Below are 24,524 nucleotides of genomic sequence, written 5' to 3'. Positions count from 1 at the left end.
TAAGGAATAAGAAAAGAGAAGAGATTAGAATGGACGTTGGGGAAACAGGTCCAATCTAGAGATTTTACTTAGAATAAAGATGAGATAAGCCATAGGAAATATTTTGAGAGACATAAATTGTGAAAGGAATAGTGCAGTAGCCATAAATGTCTATGTGAAAGCTTCTCCTATACATCCACTAACAGGCATGGAAAAAAAATCAAGATAAGTGTTTTCTAATGCTACTAATTGTTTTCATTAAGCAATTATGTGCTTGCCTGAACTTTGAGCACATGTTGTTATCTGTATAAAATGTTTACCACACATACTTAGTCCAAAGGAAAGTAAGCTGGTAAAATTGAATTAGGTCCTCAGATATTCCATTACAATGTTTTCACTCTCTGGGAAGCACAAATGTGAATGATATATGTTATTTATGAAGCGTAAAAATAAATTTTACTTTAGACAAAACCTCTCTGTATTTTTATATTATTCTTTGCAGTGTTTATTTATACATATTTTTATTTGTATTATTATTATTTTTTATATTACTCTGTATTCATCTATATCCAACATGAATAATGGAAGAAGCTGCTTAGTTTTGGAGACAATATCCAGTTAGTCATTTTCTAGAGAAAAGTAAGACTGTTCTATGAGGAAGTCATTCTCATTTAACCATGCCAACGTGTACTCTCTGTAGAGAATTGTGTCAAAATAAATTGGAAATTTCAGTTGCCTAAAAGCTATGTGAGCTGAAACCTTTGGATTTCTGTTGGCTTGCTCCAGACCTTGTGGTCTAAACCACTGCTTAGCAACTTACAGATAGGATTTTTTAATGCCCCTGAACTGATTAAGTTAGGCTTCTAATATTGGAGTGGAATTAGAGGCCATATCAAGAAAGTATAAAATATTTGTTAAGTTAGATTAATTCAGACCGGGAGCAGTGGCTCACGCCTGTAGTCCTAGCACTTTGGGAGGCCGAGGAGGGTAGATTACCTGAGGTCAGGAATTCAAGACCAGCCTGGCCAACATGGCGAAACCCCATCTCTACTAAAAATACAAAAATTTAGCTGGGTGTGGTGGCGGGCTCCCGTAACCCCAGCTACTCAAGGGGCTGAGGCAGGAGAGTCGCTTGAACCTGGGAGGCGGAGGTTGCAGTGAGCCGAGATCGCGCCATTGCACTCCAGCCTGGGCCATAAGAAAGAAACTCCATCTTAAAAAGAAGAAGAAAAAAAAAAAGATTAATTCAGCACCAGGTAACCAACAAGTTCTTTTTTTGTTGTATTATTTTAATGCTCGCTAGACACTTAACTTTCTGATTTTTCTTATTCTGATCTTCAGACTTCAAATTGTATCCACAATAACAGTAAAACCATCCTAAACTTACTACACCACAGTATTAAGGGTTTTGGTGGGCTTTTATTTATTTATTTGCTTTGTTTTGTTTTGCTTAATAATGGTTTAGAATAGGTGTCTGTAATTTGTGGCTGCCTCAAATCTTTTTAACCTTATTCCTATATTGTGGACCTTTCAAAGGCAGAATTTCAAAAGATCTACACATTTCTCCTTTGTGATGAGTGCAATTTCCACTCATCAGGTGGATTTGTATGGGACTTTAACTTAGAAGCAAGACAAAGAGCGAGCCAGGGCACCAGGCGTGGAGTGGCAGAGAGGGCATGCATCTGATACTGTCAGCTGTTGTGGCAGTTTTCTTGTCATGGAACCAAGCATGATTCTGTACTTGGCCAAGAAAAAGCCTGAACAAGCCACAGTACTCCAGTAAAAGTACTGTGGTTGTGGTGTGGGCAGTGGCATATCTGCAGTGTCATGAATGAAATTATTATTGTAACCTCAACCTAGAATCTATTCCCTCAGCCTTTCCAAAAGTTCTGCTACATTTCTAACATTTCTCAATAATTCCCTACTACTTAAACTGATTATGGTAGATTCTATTGTCTGCAACCAAGATCCACGGATTATATCATTTATATGGTAAAATCCAGAATTACAATTTAAAAGTAATACATCTAGCAGCTGCTACTTTGTTTTCCAGAAAACCTTTCATGGGGTAACATTTTTCCATGGACTAACAATATTTCTTGACTTCTACTTTGTATGCAGGACAGCATTAAGTGCTAGAATGAATATCAAAATGATTAGACAAGTCATTCCATTCATGAAGCATATGTATCTATGAAATAATTTTAAGTAATTAAATGTTTTAATATAAGCTTGCTACTAATTAGTAAATTGGAAGAATACATTGTTATTTGTTGGTACTGCCCTTGGAAAGAGATAAAGCAACTTTCATCACTAGCTTTTCTAAAAAATAGAAAAATCAATTGCATATTTTTTCTTTCCAAATTTTATTTTAGGTTCAAGGGGGTATATATGCTGGTTTGTTATATGGGTAAATTTCGCGTGGTGGAGGTTTAATGTACAGATATTTTTTTCACCCAAGTAATAAGCCTACCCAGTAGACAGTTTTTAAATCCTCACCCTCCTCCCACCCTTCACCCTCAACTAGGCCCCAGAGTCTACTGTTCCCTTCTTTGTACCCATGTGTAATCAACGTTTAGCTCCCACTTATAAGTGAGAATATGCAGTATTTGGTTTTCTGTTCCAATGTTAATTTGCTTAAGATAATGTTCTGCAACTCCATCCATGTTGCTGCAAAGAATATGATTTTGTTCTATTTTGTGGTTGGGTAATATTCTATGGTATCACTGGCTTTTAATATCCTTCCTTTGTAAAATAGCCTCTACAATTTTCTTCCCTTATTAAACCTCTGAACAGACTCTCTAATGGTTCAACAGATAATTCATAGAGAAGTTGAAGAAAGACTGTCAAGTGATGAGATAAAAGAAAAAGACTAGGATGCTGATTCTATGTTTAATCCAATCTGAACACCCTTTGGGAGGACCAAAGTGACATAGATTCCAGCTTTCACCATCAAGTGAAAAATTTGGTGAATATATGTGTACTTTCAAAGTATGCATAGAATCCTAAAATTTTGTAGAAATAAGAAATTATCTACATACTCTACTTCAACATCCTAGTTTATAGGTTTGATCCACCTACATTATGGGGAGGAGATTAAGATGTGTACTTTTGTATTTCCTCATGCCTGTGTGTCCTGGACAAATGTTACTCCCAACTAAGCCTTCATTCTTCCCACTTTTCCATATCCAGTAAGCACATTCCCAGATGTGTATGTGTGTGTGTAAATATATATATAACTTTGAAAAATCCATCTTATATTTTTCTTACTATGACATCTATCACATTACACAATTAATGGTTTCTAGAACCACTAAACTTTGCCTCAGAACAATACACTTGAGTATGTATATACACACACATAAATATAGTTGCGGTGGGCATAATGAGATAAAATAAGATTTAAAGACTTTTACTTAGAATTAACCAGTATCTGGTGATGATTTTTGGGGAGCAGAGAATAGAATGTTATGTAGACGTTAATTGTACAGTACAAATTAGTAGCAATGTTAAAGTATATACATAGGACTCCAGTCTCTCTGCTCCAAAATACAAAACTCCCTTCCGTCTCCTCGGTATAAAATTATCTTGGCACAACAGGAAGAGAATTCACAGAAATGCAGCAAAAGTACATAAATTTGAGATCCAGCACCAGAGAAGACATAAAAAGTTCTTAGTGAGTCAGACTTAGTTTATAGTGTTGTTTTTCCTTTAGTCTGCATTTCAATGGTCTTTCTATTTTTGTTAAATATAAGTGAAGAGAAAGAAGGTTTTATTAGAGGTTTGTTGGCTAGTTGCTGATTCTGATATGCCTTAAATGGTGCATTGCAATCTTTAGCTGTCAGATACTGGGAAAATGGAAAGTATTCTTAGATTTTCAGTGACGATTCTCTAAAACTCTCATGAATTCATATTTTGAACTAAAGTATTTGCTTTCTCTCTCAATGCTGATCTTTCCCCAAAAATAATATATGGAAGTTTAAAATCTATATCTATATTTTCCTTGTAGAACAAGATGGTCAATGAAGCAGTCACTGTGAAAATCTCATGAGAACAATTAAATCTCTGCAATTAAATTGATGGCTAAATTTGGTGGTAGAGAAATGGTAGTGACATTTTCTGCAACTCTTTCTGGAAGGGCTCACTTTCTTTTTTCTTCCAATTTCTTTAATCAAAATGAATAGGCACAAATGATTTTTTAAAATCTTACAAGTGCCTATAACTTGGAGTTTGGTAGATATAGCTAGAAGAAGTTGCAAAGCACATTGTCAGAAAGTCAAAGATTCAAGCTGTCTTTTTTCTCTGCAACATATTTTTAGAGAATCAAAATGTAATTTTAATGAAAAATTATTTTAAATAATGAGCTTGAAAAAAAACACATCAAACTCTACAGCTTTTTGCTTTTAGTTAGATTTACACAGTATTTTATGTGAGGAAGAAGAAATACATTACTGTTTGTGGTGAATGACCTTAAGCTCTAAAGTTGAGGGTTGAAAATGACTAGGAGGGGCAAGAAGTAATACTGATACATGATTGTTAGTATATATGTGAACTTTTGTGGTTGAAGGGACTTCAAAACTGTCTTGATATGATAGCTCTATGTTTCTTACCTTAGAGTTAATCCAAAATAATTGCTTTCCTAATAAGGAACAACTAATGTGCCATCATTTATTTATACATGCAATGTACCATCATTCATTTGTTCATTTAACAAAAATCTGATAGGGTTTTTTGGGTCCTGGAGCTACAGAGCAAACTCTCTACCTTCAAGAAATACAGCTTATTGGAGGAGTCAGATGCACATTTTAAAATAATCATTTATTTATGTGAATATTATGATAGAAATCTACACAGAGTATTATGGACATCTGTTCTTAGCATGGTGGTCTTAAGCCAAGCAAGGCTTACTAGAAAATTTAATTCTTCAACTGTCACTCAAATAAATAAAGCTGAGCTAGCCTGGACAGAAGACAGAGAAAGGAACACAGGGATGAGCGAGCAAAAGTATGGCAGTAACCAATCCTCTAGGTGATTTTTTGGTTGGTCTAAATACATTTGCAAATAAGTGGTTATATTGCCAGTTTCACATTGCAAATTCAAATTTCCTTTGATAAGCACAGGAGCAAAATTTAATTAAATGCTGTGATAAGTTATTTGTCAATTCAAAATCACTACCTGGCTGGGTTTTTTTCTATTCTTAAGATGAAGTTATGGTCTTTAAAGTATTTGATTTTATCAAGAGGTTCTGGAGATTCTCTGGACTCTTCCCCAGCAAAATTCTTCTTAGTAATGGACTTTCTACCTTTTATCTACTTTATCTTCTAAAATTATTGAAGCCTGCCACCTTTACACAAAAGCAGGGCTTCTCACCCTGAGCATTATTGACATTTTAGATGCAATAATTCTTTGTTGGGGTGGTGAGCTTCCCTGTGCATTATAGGATGTTTAGAATCATCCTTAAACTTTTTACCCGCTAGATAAGTAGGAGACCTCCCTCACTCCAGTCATCTGCAGTCGTGACAATCTAAATGTCTCCAGACATGGACAAAATATTCCATCGTGAACAAAATCATCACTGGTTGAAAATCGCTGCACTAACTTAACTATTGCCACTTAGTTTAACTGCAGCAGTCTGAATTAAGCTCAAATGTTTTACTGTTACTAATGACGTAATATTAAAAAAACTGTTAATAACTTGTACAGGGGACATCCAGTGACCAAATGCCAAGTCACTCACAATAAGGGCCAAAAATGTACTGGATAGCTACGTATTAGAAAAGGTCTCATGTTCCTCTGCAAAGTAGTCTGTGATATTAGTTGGTGCCGATGTCATTACCTGTACTGGTGATGTTACTCCTCCCCTGAGCACACAAGGCGTGTCTAGCTTGTTCATGACCTCTAAGAAAGCTGAAATTAGTAAGTCTCTTTCTCACCTGAAGTAATGATACACTCTAACCCATGGTTCTCAACCTCAGATGCCCTTTGAAACTTTCTGGGGAGATTTACATCATACTAAACTCTTGATTGCTTTGCAATGTTCTGATTTAATTTAAACAATTCTAATATACCTCAGTTACACCCAGAGGTTCTGATTTAATTGGTCTAGGGAAAGGCCTGGGCATGAGAAATTTCTAAAAGCTCCTGTAGAGTTCTAATGTGCTGCCAAGGTTGAAAAACAGTGCTCACTTTATCTTACCTTGGGCTATGGACCATGTTTTAAAATCTCCATTTTGTGTAGAGATGTTGGGAGGCAGCTAAATCTTACTTTAGTTATACTCATACATCTAGTTAGTCTTTATGACGCTTATAAATTTTGTGTCTGTTTTAGGTCTAGGAATTTACTTCTTAGAACTAGGAATTTACCTTTAGAACTACAAATTTAGTCTTTAACCAAGGGTTTCCTAAACTTGTCTACACATCAAAATTATGTTTTTGCTTTTTAAAGATCAGGCCATACCCCAGACCAATTAAATTGAAATCCTTGGGGATATTACATATATCAGTGTTTGCGAAGCTCCCCAAGTGAGTCCAATGAACAGACAAGTTTGAAAACCACTGCTTTGTATCTGGAGAAGGATCAAAATGCCTTGTAGATGTAGATTATTGGTTCTCATATTTAATTGCACATTAGAATGGCATGCGCACTTTTTAAACTCTCAGTGCCCAAGTTGTGCCCCAAGTCCAGTAAATCAGAATTGCCAGGCACCAGTATGTTTTTTAGTTCCTTAGGTGATTCCAGTGTGCAGTCAAGCAGTAGTTCTCAAACTTTAGCATGCATCAGACTCAACTGCAGAGCTCAATAAAACAGACTACTGGACACCATACTCGAAGTTTCTAATTCTGTAAGTCTGTGTTGGGCCTCAAGAATTTGCCCTTCTAGCAAGTTCTCAGGTGACACTAATGCTGCAGATCTGGGGACCACACTGTGAGAACTACTGGGTTAGGAGAATCAGCTTATAAATGAAATAATGAAGTGACACATAGAGATTAAGTTTAACTTCCAGGGATTTTTTTCAGTACTGCCTATTTTAGCTGTTGAATTGTTTTAATGGATGTAATAGTATTTAAAATATCCATGAGGATACTAATTATACCTATTGTAATATTTTCTTGTTTCCCATACAAACTCTCTTCCATTCAGATTAGTTTTTCCCTATTTATATCTTGGTGCTATTTTTTCTTTCTCTCATTTGTATACATAGATGGGATATGGATCAACAGGTATCAGCAGGTATGGTACTTCAAGTTCATTTCTTTCACCCAGATAAGAGGAAGTATATGCCTGGCAGTAAATATAGTATCTGATGATGGACCCCTGACTATAGAAGTTGTGGTTCCACAGGAAAGAAAATGATCTTACCTGTAGAAAACCCTATAATGATTACTCACTAAAAACTGAACTAATAAATGGATTCAGCAAAGTTGCAGGATACAACATTAACAAGTGAAAATCAGTTGTGTTTCTATATACTGACAATGGACAATTCAAAAAGCAATTAAGAAAAGCATTTAGTTTATAATAGCACCAAAGAGAATATAATACCTAGGGATAAACTTAACCAAAAAGGCAAAAGACTTGCACACAGAAAACCACAAAACATTGCTGAAAGAAATTAAAGAGGATACAAATAAATAAAAATACATCTGTGTTTGTAGATTAGAAGACTTAATGTTATGATATCAATATTATTCAAAGTGATCTACAGATTTAATGCACTAACAAAATCACAATGATGTTTTGTTACAGAAATAGAAAAATGCATCCTAAAATTCATATGAAATCTCAAGGGACCCTGAATAGGCAAAATAATCTTGACAAAGAAGAACAGGTTAGAGAACTCACACTTCTCAATTTCAAAACTTATTACAAACCTACGCTAATCAAACCATTGTGGTATCAGCATAACAACAGACATAGAGACTAATGAAACCAAATAGAGAGAGAGTTTCAAAATAAACTTTCATATATAGTCAAATTATTTTCAACAAGGGTGCTAAACCCATTCAATGGGAAAAAGAACAGTCTCTTCAACAAATGCTACTAGGAAAACTGGATATCCACATGTGAAAGAATAAAGTTGGGCTCCTACGTTACACCATATACAAAAACAAACTTAAAGTGGATCAGACCTAAATGTAAGACCCAAAACTATAAAACTCTTAGAAGAAAACATGAGGAAAAGAGTTTGTGACATCAGATTTGCCAAAGATTACTTGGATATGGCACCAAAAGCCCAAGCAACAAAAGCAAACGGACAAATGGGACTACATGAAACTTAAAAACATCGAAAGAAACAATCAACAGAGTGAAAAGTCAACCTGCAGAATGGGAGAAAATATTTACAAATCACATATGTGATAAAGGCTATCTTTGTCAGCTTGGGTTGCCATAACAAATACCATGAACTAGGTAGTTTAAACAACAGAAATGTATTTCTCACAGTTCTGGGGACTGAGAAATCTAAGACTGAGGTGCTGGCCCATTCAATTTCTGGGAAGGGTCTTACTAGTTTGCTATATCCTCACATGGGAAAGACACCATCTCTCTCTTCTTTTTTTTTATAAAGACAATAATCTCATTCATGAAGGCTCCATCTTCATGACCTATTGACCTCCCATAGGCCCCACATCCAAATACCGTCACATTGGGAATTAGGGCTTCACCATATGAATTTTGGGAAGGCAAAATCAATCAGTTCACAGTTCACAGCAAAAGGTTAATATCCAGAATATATCAACTCCTACAACTCAACAATGAAACCCCCCCCAATGCATTTATTTTAAAAATTGGCAAGGGACATTGAATTCCTCCAGAGGACAAACAAATGGCCAATAAGCATGTGAAATGATGCTCAACATCACCAATCATTAGAGAAATACAAATCAAACCATTATAAGATATAACCTAGCACTCATTAAGATGGCTGTATTTGAAAACCAAAACAAAATGGAACATAACAAGTGTTGAGAATGTAGAGAAATAGGAATTTTTGTGCACTCTGGGTGGCAATGTAAAATGATGCAGCCACTATGGAAAACAGTATGATCATTTTAATTTAAAATAAAACTACTATATGATCCAAAAAATTCACTTCTGAGTATGTATCCAAAAATAATTGAAAGCAGAATCTCAATAAATTTGCACACCCGTGTTCATAGCAGCACTATTCACAATAGACAATAGGTAAAAACAACCCAAGTGTCATCAACTGATGAATGAATAAACAAAATGTTTTATATGCATAAACTAGATTATAATTTAGCCTTATAAAGGGAGAAAATTATGCCAGCAGAGAGCCTTCAAATTTGAACTGCAACATTGGCTATTCCCTACCTTTAGCCTACCTGTCCCACTCTGCAGATTTGGACTTAACCATTCTCCATAATTGCATGAGCCTTTAGCTAAATTTCTTAAATTCCTTTAGCTAAATTTCTTTCTATATACTGTACATACATACTTTTTGTTCTGTTTCTCTGGAGAACCTTGACTAAATACATGGATGAAACTTCAGGACATATGTTAAATGAGATAAGCCAGTCACAAAAAAGATAAGAACTGTATGAATCCATTTATACATGATATTTAGAGTGGTTAAATTCATAGAAACCTAAAGCAGAGTGTTGGTTGCCAGGGGCTTGGAGTAGGGAAAAATGTGGAGTTGTTTAATTAGCATAGAGTTTCAGTTTTGTTAGATGAAAAAGTTCTGGTTATACAACAATATGAATGCACTTAACACTATTGAACTGTACATTTAGAAATCGCTAGAAGAGTAAATTTTGCATTACATTTTACCACAATCAAACCAAACAAAACAACAAGCTGTCTATGCTTACGTAGTTCTATTGGTTCCAAAACAAACTGCAGAGTTAAAAATTACAAAAGATCTATTATAGCTTCAATGACACAGAGAGGAGAAATGAGTCAGAATGGACATCCAAATTGAACTTGAATCAACAATTTCCAGCTGGTATTTTAAAATAGTAACAAATAAACAAATGGACAAAAAAGCCAGATTAGTGGGGTATTCTTCTACACACAACATATAAAGACAGGATATAGAAAGGCAAGTACTAATGTCTCTATTCTATTATCAGTGGTAAATTCTTTATTGGATTTTGAATCAGTTTAAGTTAACACAGTATATGTGAGAAAACTGAACCGTATTCAGAAGAAAACATTGTAAGAACTTAAAATATATAAGTAGAAATTTTAAAACAATGTAGAGCTTAAAAGTTTACATGTGAATGTTAAAAGAATCTAGATTTTTTGATGTATAGAGAGTTGAGGGATAAGTTACTAAGTTATTACATATAGGGGATTTTCCATCTAATCTCTATGTCTTTAGAACACAAAATTGAAGGCCATGAACTTCAATTTTCAGTAAGAGACATTTCCTGGGAGTAAGAGCAACTAAGCCTTGATAAAGCAAATGGTAGACTAACTGTATTGACTGTGTAACTAGTTTGTACTCTAAACTTAGAAGCTTAAAACACACACATTTATTCCCTATTATTTATCCCACAGTTCCTGTGGGTCAGGAGTCTAAGCATATAGCCTAGCTGGGTTCCTGTCTCCTAAGGCTTAAATTAAGGTGTTGGCTAGAGGTACAACTGCCTGTTATCTTGCAGTCCTCTTCCTGGTTATTGGCAGAATTTAGTTTCTTGCCACTGTGAGGACTGAGACCCCTTCCTGGCCAGATGGCCCTCTCCGCACCATGGCAATTTGCTTCTCGAAGGCCAACAGGAGGGAGTCTCCTGCAACTTCTTGTCTCTTTCCTCTAGATCCTCTTTGAAATGGTTCGTTTGGTTAGTTAAGGCCAAATGATTTTAATTAATCTTTTGATTAATTCAAAATCAACTGATTAAAGACCCTAATTACACCTGTGCAATTACTCCACTCTTTCCAAACCACGTAACAAAATAATGGCTGTAATATTCTATGAGATTCACAGGTACCACTCACACTAAAGAAGAGAGGATTATGCAGGACGTGTACATGAGAAAGCAGGACTCTTGGAGACCATCTTGGAATTCTGCCTATCATCCTATCTCAAGATTTGCCTATCTGACCTAAAATAATATCACTTTCTATTTAATTATTGGGTTTATCCCCAAATATGAGATAGGATAAAATCTCATTTATTTCTCTCTAAAGTATTTACAGAACATTTTCTCATGTGCCACCCCACATGGAGGAGTAATAGCCGCATATGTAGTGTGGTTGAAGCAATGCCATATGACCACAGCTGCTTAAAAATATCTTCCCAGGTTTGCAACCAAACCTGGCATTAGCTTCAACTTACTCTGTGGCATTTACCTTTAGAAATCTACCCAATTCATAGTGAACAGATTAATCAGTTGGCTAAGATGGGTTAAAAAGGAGTAATTCAAATTCAAAGTTGATATCACTCTTTCATAGGAATTTTCGGTATGACTGGATTGACATTGCAAGCATCTATACATGTATGTCTCCTACAGTAATATTCATTATATTCATTAAGGAATCACACTTACAATCCTATGTTGATTTCAAAACCAATATGTCACAATAATCTTCCCTTTGCCTGTGATCTGCAATACTCTTGGAATTATTTTTCTTCATATCATTCTTATATTTCCTAACTACCAATGCAGATTGAAATGATAGGAATTTCAGCATTCTCTTTAGTAGCTAAGTTTTTGCTTCAAATGCATCAGTAATGTTTCATTTTCATTTCCCAGGAGGAAATTCCTTAATGTTGTATAGTAAACAAAGTGTCTTACTTTAACAATCTCAAAATTTAACCATGTATTATATTCTTTAACTCATCTGTATTCTTTCTCTCCCTCTAAAGACATTAATACTGTGTGGTATTGACTAAAACATGACAATTGTTAATTTTACATATTTCACATTTGTATAGCAGTGGAAAATGGCATGATCCCATGCACATATCACAATCTTTTCAGAAATTGAGAACATGTTTATGTAAAGTATTACTTCCAAGATATGAAACAAGTTCTACAAACTACTGATCAAAATCCTAGTTGAGTGTACACATGTTGTACATGCTATTTAAGGAAAGTGACAACATCATATAGTTCTTTCTTAGTGTCTGTGAAAGTAATAACACAGGAAGCATGATATTATAATCTATAGAGGTTATAAATACTAACCCTATAGCATTTTTATTACCAACTTATATCAAAGGCAATCTGGCACAAATAAGATTCTCCCATTAGTAAGCAGTCTTATATTGCAGACATAAAATATTTGTAAGCATTTTAACTTCACAAGTCTACAGCAGCTGTGTCACATTTGCTTTTCCTTCATTTAATATGAGCTTATTTAGATGAAATTGGAATTGCCTTTCTCCCCTCTAGATGACAGTTCTGGTTTAATGCCAAGCCACTTAGTGAGGTCAATCAAACAATGCTCTATTATGTACAGTGGCATAAATCAAAAATCACAAAACCACTAACTTATAACACATGTTACATGCTCAGTAAGTTCAAAGTCTAGCCTTCTACAGGTGATTTTACATTCCATTTTAAGGTATGGCTTATTACCTCCACTGCAAACTGCTCATTTGATCATCTCTGAACTATTTTAACATTTATTTTACATTTTTTATGAGAATACATTGCTACATTTTTAACTAAACAAACCGACCAGAAAGAAAGTCAAATCAAACTTTTAGCCAAACTTTGCTTTGTGTTACATCAACATTATTTGCATTTGGGGACTCTATTAACTGAATTGGAAATGAGATTTCAGTGACTCTCCCTCACTTTCCCATCACTGCCTCCCTCACCTGCACCTGGCCATACTGTTACCATTCAATGAGGTGGGGCCTCTTCAAGATCCTGCTAAGCTAGTAGTCTCTGCCTCCTAACATATTTCCAGTAGTGCCAAATGATAGCGACATAAAGGAATCTGCCATAAGTTTCCTTTCTCGTTCTTTTTTTAAAAGCTGAAAGGGTGAGACTGCCGCAGAAAGATTATCAAATCCTCAGACTACATACTCTGGCATTAGTGACCCATATAGGTTTTAAGCAATACATTCTTGTCATAATTAATATGAAAGCTTCATCCATCCACTGGATATAGATACCTCCTCAACCCTAAATAATTTAATAACAACTTCCCTGCACGTCTGTTTACATGAGAAGCAATCTTTACTACCCTGAAGGCCCCAAATTCCCACCCTCTAAATTTTTCCACTTTGCACTTTAATCTAGGCTTGAATACTCTGAATCTTTTCTTTTGACTCAGATCTCAACTCACCTTTATCCTAAGTACTAAGTAGCTTCAACTTTAACTGATAAAATGCATATACAAATATATACATATTTGAGTTCTTTTCCAAATTTTGTGAATAACCACTAACCTAGATGCTGGTCTATATTACTGGTTTTACAGACTGTAAAATATTTTGGGGCAGGAACTATAACTAAAAATATGTCCAGTACTACAGGGCCTAATTAGGTGCCACTGTATTTAGGTAAATACTCAAAAATAATTATCAGTCATTGATAACAATCATGATTTAATATACTAGAGTAATTCATAATGGTAACCCTGTGGGAAAGAGCTACATCCCAAAGGCGGCTAAGTCAGTAATAGAATAATAATAATTCATTGCCTGTATTAACTTTCTGGTAAAGGAAGCCAGCAGATGTAACTAAGACATGGAAACAAAAATAAATAAATAAATAAATAAATAAATAAATAAAGCAAGTTATCATCAACAACCCCAGAGAATGATAGAAATTCTAAATGCAGTCTAAAATCTAGATGTACATGTAAAAGTATAGTGAAGTATAATTTGCTATTAGGTAACTAGACAAAAAATTCAGTTTGTTATGCAAAGTGTTGCATTTATTATTTGAATTTTAAATTCAGCTGAAACATTATTGAAAAAGATTGTTGAAAGCCCAGGATAACTGTTTTGACTAAATTTAACATTATTAGTCATTTTCTTTTTCTCCCTCTCTTAATTATCCGGTTTGTTGATATTCTTGGCAAGTTGATTGAATATGCAGCATCATAAAATCCTATAATTACATCACAAAAGGCTAGTGATAAGAATCTGTTGCTGTAAAAATATTCTAAAGAAAGAGTTATACATATTCCAAAAATCTTTACTGCTATTTCATCATAAAATAAACAAAAACAGCAATGGATAAAACTTCATGTTTGTATAAAAATAATTTTAAAAATTGTTCTCAATGCCTATGAAAGTAATGGGGCCAGATTGCTTACTTTTCAGACATCTGTTAGGATCCTGAATCAATAAAAAGTTGTTCTTTTTTCTTCTTAAGAAAAAAAAACATCTGAAGTGTGAACTTTTAGGGATGAAGAGATGAAATAATAAAATGCTTTTGTTTTCTTTATTACATAAGCAGAATTTCCAAACTTCATTTTTTATTAATTCTATTTGTCATTCTTTTAATGCTCAGTTAAGAAAAAAAAATAAACACAAATTACTTTTAGGACAACATATACTAGATTTTCAGTTTTCTTTGATGGCTTCCAAAAGCCCTTTGATGTGGACTCCTAAAAAGGAATTTTCATCCTCAGAAATGTATTTTAAAACATTAAAACCTTGAGAATTGCAGGATTGGATATTCTCAGCTGCAGCTCTGGAAAAAAAAATGTGCATAAAGAGATGAAGCCTTAAAGTAAAATTTTAGAAGCTTGACAACAAGGAGATTCAGTGTCAGAAGCAAATTAACTGGCCTAGTAGGAAAGAGGCCCTCTCAGAGAAGGATAACTTGAATCCAGTTGAGTTATTTGGGAGATGGGGAAAGAGGCCCACATGACGGGGCTGGGATAGTGTGCACATGGCACCTTACCCCACTGTGCCTGTCCACTCGGCTCTACCAAGTGTGGGCTCATGATTCAAACTGACAAGAACCTTACTCCCTCTCTGATCCAGAAAGAAAGAGGCTTGTCAAATTGAATATCCTGCTTGCTGCACAGGAGCAGAGTTGCCAGAAACAATGGGGGAAACTCCAAATATGCTCTCAATCAGCAAGAGGACTTGGGCCCTGATGTGGCTGCTCACAGCATAGCTAGAAGCGTAATTGAAGCTTAGATGTCATTGCATTCTTTTTTAAGGAAATGTGAGTTTCTTCTTGTGGTGGTTGTTGTTTTGCTTTGTTGTTTTTTTTCCTGGACCGTAAAAATATGGTGGTAAAATACTCTCTTTTCTATAAGGAAAATGGAATAACTAATAAACATACTCTAGCCCAAAGAACAAATTCAATCCAAGCAAGAAATGTACGCATTAAAATTCATGGTGTGCCAGGTAGAGTAGCCATAGTGGGTGTGGATATAAAGATGATGTATTGGCCTGGAGGAGACTAATACAGCCTATGAAAAGAGGCACTGCGTCCAGAAGATGCATAAAGATAATGGAATTTGAAAGTCAAAGTCCCCCTCTTGACCCTCATTTTCTTGTACTTACTCCGTGATCTTTGAACAATCACTTGACTTCTTCTAAACCTTGTGTTCTTATCTATAAAATGGAGTTATGAGGAACTAACTTACAGGAAAGATGTGAGAATTAAATGAGATAGCCTATGAAAAATCCATTTGGAACATGTGAAGTGCTACACAAACGTTAGCTATAATTTGTCTGGAGGCAGATATGACTCATGATTTCTAGCTAGTACTGCCAATTTGATCTCTGTCCATCCTTCCAGAAATGAGGTCCCTCTAAGAGCTCAGATTCTATCTTCCAACAGACTATATTTCAAGAAGGAATTAAGTAAGTATAATAGATAAAGGGAAATACTTAAAAAAAAAAAAAGCAAATAAATAAAACCCTTAAAAACAAACAGTCAAACCCAACTGGGATAGTATAGCAGAAGGCTTCTCAAATAGGCTCAATGGAAGTGGCACAGATTCCCATGATCAAATGCTATTAATGTCTAAAAAACCAATGATCACTGTTTCCTAGCATTTCCATTAACAACCCAACCCACTGTGTGTGAGGATTTTAAAGAGAGTGGTCATTCAAGACGGAGGCACCAGTATGAAACTTACTGGCCCCTAGTAAGTTCTGGTATTGTTCTGGCTTTGCATTTCCAATCATCAGCCAGAACAACAGAGTGAAGATCTTTGCTTAGAAGCTCTACTTTCAATCAAATATAATTATTTATTTCTGTTGTTTAAAGTGAAAATATCTTCAAAAGAAAGATAATTTCTGTGAAAATAAATTAAATTTCCCGTAGTGAAGAGGGGGTGAAAGAGAAGGTTGCGGCTGGTGGAATACAATTTTTATAACCCGAACAGATTAATGATAATGTTGATGTTTGTGAAAAAAGGGCAAGGTCTGGGGGCCTGACAGCATCAGAAATACCTAGAACACTTATTAAAAGAAACCTACTGAAGCAGGATCTTTCATTAGAGATTAGAGATTACAGCTTAGAATTCTGCATTTAAAAGGAAATCCAGACTAAGAATGAGATCAATGAAGTTTCTTCCCTAGACAAATTTTGCATGTGGGTATTTAGAACTTGTATCACAATCCAATGTGCTATTCTAATAATTCAACTTGTAGAGCCCTTGCTTTTCTGAGAGAATCACTGAATACACTGAATATAACTACCAGATACTCTGGCATGTCAGCAAGTCACAAGCAGTGAGAAAACCGCTTTCCCTAGTTTAGGCCAAATCCTATATAGCATCCTGAATGTGACTCTTAGCACATTTCACTGTATTGGTCTATCCAAGAGAAACCTCTCCCTAACCCTTGACTCAAAGATCCTCTAACGTAAAACCTAATCTTCCTCATTTTTATATTTAAGCTCTGAGCATTGTGTTGAGGCAATTGCAGAGGAACAACAAATGCTCATCGAATAGAATTAAAACTTTGAAGCTGAAGAAACTTGCCTTAGCTATGAATCTTACAGGAGAGCCAATCCCAGAGCAGCAGCTGCAGTGAGCAGTCGTTGAGCCATCTATAAGATGACAAGTGGTTGATCTGACAGAAGTGTAGGGTTAAGGCTAGAAACAAAACAAGGCAGTGCTGAAAAGGAACATACAGTCTGTATTTACTGTAAATTCTAGTTCAAAGAAAAACACAAAGGAGCAGAATAAAAACAACTTCAAAAAGTCAAGCATTCAGCAATGTGTATTAAGCCTCCACTACGTGCCAGATACTCTGCTAGATCTTGGGGATGTAGCATAAAATGAAAGAACATGTCTTCCCTCATGAAACTAATGGTCACACACATATTAAGGTGCTATGAAGAAAAAATATTGAAGGAGCCATGAGAAAGTGTGATAGAAACTCTGTATATGTATGTGTGTATGTGTAGCCATCAGGGTGTAATTGCAGGAAGGTAAGGAAGGCTTTTCTTAGACAATGACATATAAAGAGAATCCTGGAAGGATAAGTAAGTGTTAACCAAGAAAAGAATATTCTTGGCAGATAAAATGTATGCTATAGTCTGATGGTGTGTGTCTCCCTAAAGTTCATATTTTGAAATCCTAACCCTGAATGTGATGGTACTAGGAGGTAGAACCTTTGGGAGTGATTAGGTCATGAGAGCAGAGCTCTCAGGAAAGGGATTAGTGCCCTTACAAAAAAGGCCCAAGAAAGACCCCCCTCACCGTTTCCACCACATCAGAGCACAGCGAGAAGTCACCAACTATGAATGAGAAAGCAGGCCCTTAGTCTACCAGTGTCTTGACTTTGGACTTCTCATTCTCTGGAACTGTGAAAAACAAACTTCTGTTGTTTATAAAAGCTACTCAGTTTATGGCATTTTTTATAGCAGCCCCAATGAACTAAAACAATATTCAAAATGCCTGACAGCAAAAAGCTTGTCACTTCAGAGGAAGTTTTTAATATTTTAGTCATTAGAACAGTAATTGTTAATACTTACTAGTTCCAAAACAGGTCACCACTATTTCCTAAGGCTGGATATCTGCAAAATCTGCCTACTCTGAGCTACTAGAAAAACCAGAAGCTCCAGGATGCCCCTTCCATCCCTTGGCTGCTCACTACAGTGATGGGTGACATTTTAAACCACATTAATCCCATAGGAAAAGTCACTTGATTGGCACCTCCAAGATCTGAGGAAGGATTTTTGAGTATTCTCAGTTAAACAAAATAATATGTTTTACAAAATAATTTTTTAAGCATAAGAGGAATTTTTGTAGCCAAACTGTATTTTCTCAAAAAATAATGACTTATACAGAAGGCTTGTAAAAATCACTCTCTTATATTTGTGAAAAGTAGTATTGCATTTCAACATCAAGAATGCCGGCATGGTGAATACCAGAAGCCAGAGTTGTATTTCTTGGTGGCTTTTCTTGGTCTGAATTTTTAAGCCATATTGGCACTCATATTATCTGATAAATCTAATTTTCTCATCTGAATGAATTTTCTGGTAGACTTTTATCTTTCTCCTATCAGTACACACATTATCTTATCATGATTATTTTACACCTACCATTATTTCCAAGGTGCTGAATGTCATCAAGAAATATAAGTGATAGGACAGATTGGGGTTCTTCAATAGCTTTACACTCATTGTATAAAAGGAATTTTGTATGCAATGTTTGTTCTTTGATTAAGAAAGGACCACTGCACTCTTATTTTAATATATTATATGTGATATGTGCAATGTTTACCCACTAGTTGTTTCAGCCTAGGGAGAATTTTTATGACCAACAAACTCTATAACAGTATTCATAATGTGAATGCTGATATACCATTATTTATACTTCAGTTCTATAGCAAAAATTGGTTCCATGATAAATAAACTCTCATTATCCAATCATTAGTCTATTGTAGCCACAGTGACAAGTCATGCCACAGGCAATACAATATCACTAATGAAATGAATTAATTTATCTTTTTCAAAGGGACATTGGGGAATTGTAAATGTATGTTTTATAGTAGCACTCCAAATAGAAAATATACCTAATAATTCAACATTTTAGGCAGATACTTTCAACTCCATCAAGTTTATTTTATTTAACAAATATTTATTGAATGCTTTCTATGCTCCAGGTACTTTCCTAGGTGGTGAAAGTAAATTCTACTGGGGTAAGTCAGAGGTTAAATAAGTAAAAAAAAAAAAAAAAACTAGACAAAACTAATCTAGATTTTGATAACTGCTCTGAAGAGAGAGGAGAAAAAAACAAATAAATAAACAAAAAGCCAAACAAACAAAACACACTTAGGTTGATAGTCATCAGAAGGCTGTATTTCATAAGGTGTCCGGAAAACACGACATTGATTCACAGACCATTTTCTACTATAAAAGTCATGGTGATCAATTTGGTTTGGACCCTAAGAGATTGCTTATAATAAGCATTTTTTCACCCATGGAAATGGCAATTTCATATGGGTCAGCCAGATAACTGATAACACTAAGAACTAATAGTAGATATAATTTTAAGATTAGAATTCTTATTTTACATTTTTATTTTCAAATTTTTGATTGCTCTGTATTTGAATATTTAAGATTCAGCATTTTTTTCAGACCCTTCATCTAGAGACAGAATGAGAATCCTATCATCCCACAGGTGAAATAGATGCATAAGCGGTATTTCCAGTCTGTAAATAGAGCTTCTAAAGACAGGACATCTGAAGACGAGGCCTTACTGGATAGAGAAAGGGCCTTGGTAGAGCTTCTGTAATCAATGTGATATCAGAGCACTAGCTCAAGGAATTGTATGCACAAATGGGAACCTGATGTCTTGAAGCCAGTGCTTCTTTTGGACTCAGTTCTGCCAGGAATGTAATCTGCAACATGTTATTTATCCTCTCCCAGCCTCAGGTTTTTTTTAAATCTTTTAAATGAAAATAATTACTCTACCTTTCAGGGTAGTTATAGGTATTATAGATACAGAGGAGTGACACAACATGCACATCAACTAGTGGTAAAACATATTCAACATTACGCACTTGGGCTGCAGAAGTACAGTGGATAAACAAAGAATAAGAAATAGCACTTTTGAAAGACGTAGGAGATTACACTTACTTCTATACTCAAAGAAATTATGTTCCAGTCTGAGAGGTGTGTGTGTTCATTCTCCAGTTAGTCTCAGGTGCAATGCATCTCTTGTGTTGTAAGCATCCTGCCATCTCACATTATTTATACAGTGTTTTAAAATAAGCACTTCTCTTTAAGTACAAGATAATTATTTAATCTGTAATTAAAGCAAGAAATGGCAACCTGTCTCAAAGCTAAGGAAAAAAACTGGTTCCATATTTATTGAGGGATGGAATTTCAGTCTCCATGGCGATGCTGTTATATTTCGAAGGATAATTTTGATATTAATGAATCCGGCTCTATAAGGTAACTTTAGAATGTAAACCTGCAGAAGATGCAGTTCTAATCTGAGGTAAGTAAAGTGTTCCCAGCAATACCTGGCAGTCAGTAGATGATCTATATAATTATTTTGATCATAAAATAGGCTAAATGGGCCTATTTTGACCATAAAATGGACTAAATGAGTAGTCAATTTTTTTGATTAAAAAAAGTAGTGGATCCCAAGCTTGCATGTCTAGCTGCCACAATCTAAATTCGGACAATGTGCTTTCTTGGAGCAATTTTGCACTTTTCAAACTGTCCTAGATGTCACTGTGTTCTGACCAGCAAAATAACTTATAAATGATATCTCATGCACTGAAAGAATTTGAACAAATTCATATATTCAGCAACAATCCCCTGGTTGAATTGATATAAAATTGATACTCCTTAAAGTTCCTTTTAGTTGCATTGCAGGCCCCAATTTTTCAACTAAGCATTTTGTCCTACGGAGACTAGATGGAATGGCAAAAACTATCCAACAACCTCTTTATTTTCTGTGTTTCTCCTTTAGAAAAAAAAGCCATGTAAATTACAGAAAAAGGAGAAACTAATAGGGCTATATAAGAGCTGATCTCACAGTTATTTGTAAGGGACAACCCCATTTAGTCAATACTACTTCTGTTTGATTGGCAGCCATGCCCTTAATATTTATTACATATTTTAATATCACTCAGGATGACAAGAATATTAAACTGTCATCATAAATCAGTTCCTATTTAGAAGTCTTATAGTAAAAAGTTGGTAAGTAATTTTTTAAATTTACTTTAAAAACAATTCTGCATACTGTTAGGGGAAAAATAAACTTGTTATAAGGATGTTTCATATAATTCTACGAATGCATATGAAAATCAGGTAGAGATATAGTTTTTCACATTTCTATAGTTTTCATTTATTTGTGGACTCAAATGGATCTGATAAACTAAAATGTAAAAGTAAGCATAATAAAACCCGTTTTGCATTTTTATGTCTGTAAATATGGTTCACAATCCTGATGGAAGGAGTTGTAGAATGCGGGGAAGGTGTATATTTGAAGTAAGCCTTGAGAAAAAAGTCGACTTCATAAATAAACGGCTTAGATAATAAAGCTCTCATTCACATAAGCTCTCCGAGCAGCATTTATTTAAACAGTTAGATTGGAAGCCTTGAGAATAGAAAATATATGCTGAGCATATGTGCTGTGTAATTTGGGAAAACCTTTCTCATACACTCTGTCTGTAGTATTTAGCAGAAATAACTTTCATTTGGAATATTTCTAGTTTCTAAGTTTTCAATAATTGTAGCTCATTTTAAAGTGAGAGCAAATTATGGTCCCAAGGATTTATTTTTTGTCTTGTTTGTTTGTTGTCTTCTTGTGTTGTTTTGTGAATGTATTACCATAATTCTTTTTAGGCAGAGCCATGTCTTCATCAATAAATATACTGAAATAATGAATTAGCTGTATATAGGCTCCGAAAATCTCTAGGACTTCAGGCAAGTGCTCTGCTTAGCCCTAACCAAGGGTTCTCACCCCTTGCTAACATTGGGGACCATGAGTAGAAGGTATTCCAGGACAGTTACATGATGCTGAGGACCTCAAAGGGCTGTCAAGTGTACAATGGTGTCGCAGATACACTTTTCATCCCCCGTGTCTCTAGGAAGTACAAAGCAGTTTCCTACCTCTGGTGTAGTTATCCAGGGGTCAAAATGTGGAGAACTGGGGTTAGGAATAGTCATCAGCAGGCTTCAGGAAACAAGAAGCATCTTGGTCTTGACTTCACAATTGTCACAGCTGAGTTGGATATGCAGGCCCTGACTGTTAACTTATATATACCTCAGGAGTATCAGAAAAGCTGCTGGACTTTGCCAAATCAGCATCTCTAACACAGGCTAGATGTGTGAAGGACAGGTAAGGGAATTTCCTGGAGCTCTGCAAGGAAAATACAGCCTAAGACCATCCTGGAGCTTGCAGAGGGGGAAATGTGCTTCTTCACTGCAGGATACATTTTTTCATTCATTTAGAAAGGCATATCAGAGGTATTTTAAAAAATTTTATCAGTTTATAAATGTAAGCTTCATAAGGAGCATTTATTTAAACAAATTGTTTAAGCATTGCACCAGCACACAGGGGCTGAAATAATATTTGAACTTGAAGATATTGGGTGGTCTAATATTTTGAAAGGGATGCCTTCCTGAAGACCTCACATAACTCAAAATAAATATAATTTAAGATGAATATTCCCATAGGAATAAATGTAAAGGTTTTTTTTAGTTTTTAGTTTTTAATTGATAATAATTGTACAAATTCATGGGGTACAAAACAGTGTTTCAATATGTATAGTGTATAGTGATCATATCAGGATAATTAATATATTTATCATTTCAGACATTTATCCATTTTTTTTGTGTTTGAGAACATTCAAAATTTTCTTTCTAGTTATTTAAAACTATATAATATCTTATTAACTAGAGTCATATTACAGCAATATAAAACACTGTAATTTATTCCTCTTATCTAGACAGAATTTTGTATCCCTTAACAAATCTCTCCCTAGCCCTCCCTTCCCCCTACCACTCCCAACCTCTAATACCTTCTGTTCTACTTTTTACTTCTGTGAGATTAACTTTTTTAAGCTTCTGCATAAGAATGAGAACATGTGGTGTTTAACTTTCTTTTCCTGGCTTATTTCAGTTAGCCTAATGTCCTCCAGTTCTATCCACGTTGCCATGAGTGTAGGCTTTCATTCTTTTTCATGGCTGTATAGCATTCTGTTGTGAATATATACCACATTTTCTTTATCCATTCATCTGTTACTGGACATCTAGGTAGATTTCATATCTTGGCTATTGTGAATAATGCCATAATAAACATAAGGGTGCAAATGTCTCTTCTGCATAATGTTTTTCTTTTCTATTGATAAATTCCGGGTAGTGGGATTGCTGGATCATGTGGCAGTTGTATTTGTAGTTTTTTAAGGAAGTTCCCTTTTTTTTCTGCATTCTCAACAGGATTTGTTATTTTTTTCCCTTTTTGATAATAGCCATCTTAACTAGGGTGAGGTGATACCTCATTGTGATTTTCATTTGTGTTTCCCTAATGATTAGTAATGTTGAGTATTTTTACATATTTGTTATAGATTTATATGTCTTCTTTCAATAAATGTCTGTTCAGATCATTTGCCCATTTTTTTATTTAGGTTGTTTGTTTTGTTTTGTCTGCTGTTGAGATATTTGGGTTCCTTGGATATTCTGGATATTAATATCCTGTTGGAGGAGTGTTTGCAAATATTTCTCTAATTCTGTAGACTGTCTTTTTACACTACTGTTTCCTTTGCTGTGCATAAGTTTTTTCAGTTTTGATATAATCTCATTTGTTTATTTTTGCATTTGTTTTCTGTGTTTTTGAGGTCTAATTCATAAAATATTTTTCCAGACCAATGTCCTGAAGCATTTTTCCTGTGCTATCTTCTAGTTGTTTTACAGTATTGGGTCCTATGTTTATGTCTTTAATCCGTCCTGAGTTGATTTTTGGATAGGGTGACAGGTGAATAATCTAGTTTCATTCTTTGGCATATATATAGATATCCAGTTTTCTAGGGACCATTTGTTGAAAAGATTGTCCTTTCCCCAGTGAGTGTTGGCACCTTTGACATAAAACAGCTGGCTATAGATATGTGGATTAATTTCTGGGTTGGGTTGATCATTCTATTCCATTTGTCTATGTGTCTGTTTCTATGCCAGTACCATGCTGTATTGGTCACTACAGCTTTGTAATACATTGTGAGGTCTAGTGCTGTGATACCTCTGACTTTGTTCTTTTCACTTAGGATTGCTTTGGCTATTCAGGGTCTCCTAGGGTTCCATAAATATTTTAAGATTGTTTTCTATTTCTGTGAAAAGTGTCATTGGTATTTTGATAGGAACTGCATTGAATCTGTAGATTGCTTTGAATGGTATCATAATTTTAACAATATTAATTCTTTTGATTATGAGTATTTTTCATGTATAGAAATACTCATTCATCAGCACATGGAAATTCTTCAAGACAGACCTTATGATAGGATACAAAACAAGTCTCAATAATTTTAAGAAAATCAAAATTATATCAAATACCCTCTCTGACCACAGTGGAATAGAACTAGAAATTGACACCAAAATAAACCCTCAGAACTACACAAATACATTAAAATTAAGTAATATGCTCTTGAATGATCTTTGGGTCAACAATGAAATCAAGATGGAAATAT

Source organism: Pan troglodytes, chromosome 2, assembly GCF_028858775.2.
Source record: "Pan troglodytes isolate AG18354 chromosome 2, NHGRI_mPanTro3-v2.0_pri, whole genome shotgun sequence".
NCBI classification, from domain to species: Eukaryota; Metazoa; Chordata; class Mammalia; order Primates; family Hominidae; genus Pan; species Pan troglodytes.
This window is presented reverse-complemented; position numbering follows the sequence as displayed.